The following is a 4,219-nucleotide window of genomic DNA, read 5'->3' as shown; positions in this document are numbered from 1 at the left end:
TTCCATTTAAATATTATTTTTTCATTCTTTCTTTATTCTAACTTATCAATTACACTTCTGTGGGGCCCAATAACTTACGGGCCAGGCCCATTTATCCGTGGGGAATCAAAAGGTCCAAGCCGAGGAGAGCTATGGCCCAAACCCGATAAAATAAAGTACAAGATAGCCTTGGGATACCGCCAAGGACATTTCAGTCCTCGGCAGAACCCAAAATCCCACCAGACCGAGGGACAAAAACGGTAGAGGACGGAGCTTGAAAGAAAATCCCAAAATATCCAGGGAAAGCTGCCCTCGCTGCCATTCAATGCTCTGCACCTAACAGAGCCGCATTCTTTGGCTTTTACAAACCACCTCCAACGACTTTGAGTATGGACTGATGGGACAAGTATCAGTTTTGGAAAGTTTAAACCTACACGTGGATAAAGGATAGTAGACACAGGCTGGTATAAAAGGAAAGGTAAGTAATCTATAGAGGGAGCTGGGAAAAATGGCCAAAAACCAGAGCCTCCCAGCCCACCTCTAGGAGTAAGGCTCCAGGGGTGAAGAAAATTTTACCATGTGTGAACACCACGGGAAACCCACCGCCTGGTGACCAAGGCCTAGCCTTTCAAACCCACGCTTTACAAATGATATTGTTTGGGCCTTTCTATGTGCGAACCTAAACTGTTATGGTTCGTTACGAAATCATGTCCTTACAATTGGCGCCGTTTGTGGGAAAGGCTTGTGTGTTGGCATAGACGGTAGGTTGAGAGAATTCCTTTGCCATTTTTAACAACTGGTTATAGAGTTTTAGTGTAAAGTTCCGTTAAGGTCTATGCTTCTTGTCTAGGAGCTACGCTTAGTAGCGTTAATCGTACGGACAATTCTAGGGGCTTGGCCGAGGATCTAACTCCCCTAAAGCCAAGGTCCAACGCAAAAAGAAAACTAGGTTTTGGATAGAACCAAGGCATTGCATGGTCCTCGGACTCAAGCCTATGGGGAAACCAACTACTTGGATGAGGAAAACTAGGTTTTGGACAGAACCAAGGCATTGCATGGTCCTCGGACTCAAGCCTATGGGGAAACCAACTACTTGGATGAGGAAAACTAGGTTTTGGACAGAACCAAGGCATTGCATGGTCCTCGGACTCAAGCCTATGGAGAAACCAACTACTTGAATGAGAAAAGGATTGAGTTTTGTAAGGTGGGCTACTTAATAGCAATTCTAAGTTATTCAATCCTCGGCTCAAATGCTGTAAAAGGTCAATGCCAATAGGAGTGTTAAAGAGAGATGGTGAAACGCGCTATTCTTCAGTAGCCTAGGGGGGCTGTTCATTTTGCGGGTGGTGTGTCCTCGGATGGTTACTTCCTACACCGCATCGAGCATTGAGCTATCATCTCGGCTAGATTTGAGGTAAGTATCGTTTTTTACAGATCGGCATTGTTGTGCCAAACAACTCTATTAAAGTTATGGTGATATCTTTTTCTTAGCAAGCATTTTGGCCGTAGATGTCATTAATTCAAATACTACATTATTGTGCTAAATAACACTTGCAAATTCGTAATAGCACCTTTATCTTGGAAAAAATTGCCAAACAGACTATTTCTGGGAAAAAATTAGGCGTGTGGCACGTGTTCAAAGTTATTTAGTAAGTTAGACTGTTTTTGAAAGTCGAGTTTGCAAACTCGACTTTGGGCTGGAATATAGACACTATAGTGGCGTTTTTTTAGTGGCTATAGCAGCGTTTATAGAAAACGCCACTAAAAAACGCCACTATTGTGTCTGTATTCCAGCCCAAAGTCGAGTTTGCCAAACTTGACTTTCAAAAACAGTCTACCTAACTAAATAAGTTTGAACGCATGCTGTCTGGCTAAAATTTTTCAGAATTTTCACTGTTTGGCAAATTTTGCCCCTTTATCTTTGATAAAGGACTAGAGCCCCGAGTATTGTACTCTAAGGTCGGCGGTATTGTGCCAGGCCGATATAGTAAGCTCATCATAATGTCCTTTCTTTTCCTGCCTAATGGGAGTTTCAGCCTTAAGTGCCATTTGTTCGATTCAGTCTTATTAAGTCGGATTGTTTTTATAAACACAGAACAAGATCTTTTTATTAACTGGGACTTTGGTCCTAGACGTCGGTCACGGTTTAAAAATAAAAAGAATTCACAAGATTGTATGTCTACATATTGCGCTATTACTTCGAAAAGATAAAGGTAAAATATGTGAAGTAAAGTAATAACAATTTGTATTAATATAAAGATGTATTACAACGTACAAAGAGGGGCTTAAACAAGCCTATACAAAAGGTAGATTGCCAAAACAATAAAAAAAAAAAAAACAGTATAGTAAATAAACAGCTAGACATCTTTTTAAACTCGTCTTCGAAATCCTTCCAAAACTTTGTCTTGGTGGAGCCCATATCGAGAGAAGGACCTTCTTCAGAAGAAGATGGAGGAGATGAATGAAGAAGATGGAGGACATGAGTAAAGAAGATGGAGGAGATGAATGATAAGAAGGAGGAGAAGAAGAGAGAAGAGATGAAAAGGAAGAAAGAGAGGCGAAAGGAAGCACCAGTGAACAAAGAGAGGAAGAAGCAGGGGCACTTAGTCCCTGCCTCAGTCCTGTCTCCTAACACACTGGTGCCATGTTAGATATGCTCGTGAGAGGCCGGTTGGTACTGATAATGGATGTCCTCGGCTCAATCACGTCGAAAGGTGGACGTGACGAACCCCTGCTTCGGATTTTGGCTGAAAGGAAAGTGAGACAAATCTTGAGTCTCCGCCATCCTTGCCCTGACCGAGCCATTTCGAGTTTTATTAAAGCATGGTGTTTTTGAGAGGGGTACAGTTCCTTCATTGCCTACTACTATGGTGAAGGTATTACAACTTAAGGAATAACCAAAGGTTAAAATTAAAACTCTGAGAAGAGTCTAAGGGTTTCAGATTTTGGGGGGGTTAAAGTGGTTCGGGTGTGAGTGAAACAACTCTTGCCTCTTCTTTTTATATGAGAGGTTACACGGAGGGCACTTAATACGTTCAGATCTCCAAGGAAATCTGCAAACAAGAATGCGCCCGTTCCGTTTCCCTACGCCATCAATAACAGTTAAAATCTGGAAGATCTCGTAAAGGGAAACTATTAAAGACACGCTTTGAATAGTCAAACGGCATGAGCGCGTCTTGAATGAATTAGGGGGAACGTCTCGTAGACCGGTTCGTCTCCTGGGTAGGTAGAGAACCGCCAACATTGATGAAAGGCAGAATTAATTGAGCCATAATAAAAGCTCGGTATTACCAAAACCCTCCTTTCCAACCAGGAAGTCGGATAGCAGGGTTTTGAGGGGCTATTGTGGGGCCCAATAACTTACGGGCCATGCCCATTTATCCGTGGGGAATCAAAAGGTCCAAACCGAGGAGGGTTATGGTCCAAGCCCGATAAAATAAAGCACAAGATAGCCTTGGGATACCGCCAAGGACAGTTCAGTTCTCGGCAGAACCCAAAATCCCACCAGACCGAGGGACAAAAACGGTAGAAGACGGAGCTTGAAAGAAAATCCCAAAATATCCAGGGAAAGCTGCCCTTGCTGCCATTCAATGCTCTGCACCTAACAGAGCCGCATTTTTTGGCTTTTACAAACCACCTCCAACGACTTTGAGTATGGACTGATGGGATAAGTATCAGTTTTGGAAAGTTTAAACCTACACATGGATAAAGGACAGTGGACACAGGCTGGTATAAAAGGAAAGGTAAGTAATCTATAGAGGGGGTTGGGAAAAATGGCCAAAAACCAGAGCCTCCCAGCCCACCTCTAGGAGTAAGGCTCCAGGGGTGAAGAAAACTTTATCATGTGTGAACACCACGGGAAACCCACCGCCTGGTGACCAAAGCCTAGCCTTTCAAACCCACGCTCTACAAATGATATTGTTTGGGCCTTTCTATGTGCGAACCCAAACTGTTACGGTTCGTTACGAAATCGTGTCCTTACAACTTCCAATTTTAGTATTTGAAGAAAAACCCATTTAATCTTAATTTAAGGGATTTTTATTCTTATTATTCATTAACTTATAATTAATTTCCTTAAAAGAACACATACTAAACTTATCATTGAAAAAGTCAACCACACGTTTTAGACCATTCCATTTTTACTTTTTTTGGTTTGTTTCTCTTTTTAGCTGCTGCTGGAGAAATTATAGAGTCCTCTGGTAGACCACGTCATTTGTCCACCATTCCGCTAAAAAACTTT

Source organism: Quercus lobata, chromosome 1 (assembly GCF_001633185.2).
Source record: "Quercus lobata isolate SW786 chromosome 1, ValleyOak3.0 Primary Assembly, whole genome shotgun sequence".
Lineage (NCBI taxonomy): Eukaryota > Viridiplantae > Streptophyta > Magnoliopsida > Fagales > Fagaceae > Quercus > Quercus lobata.
Note: the sequence above shows the minus strand (reverse complement) of the source record.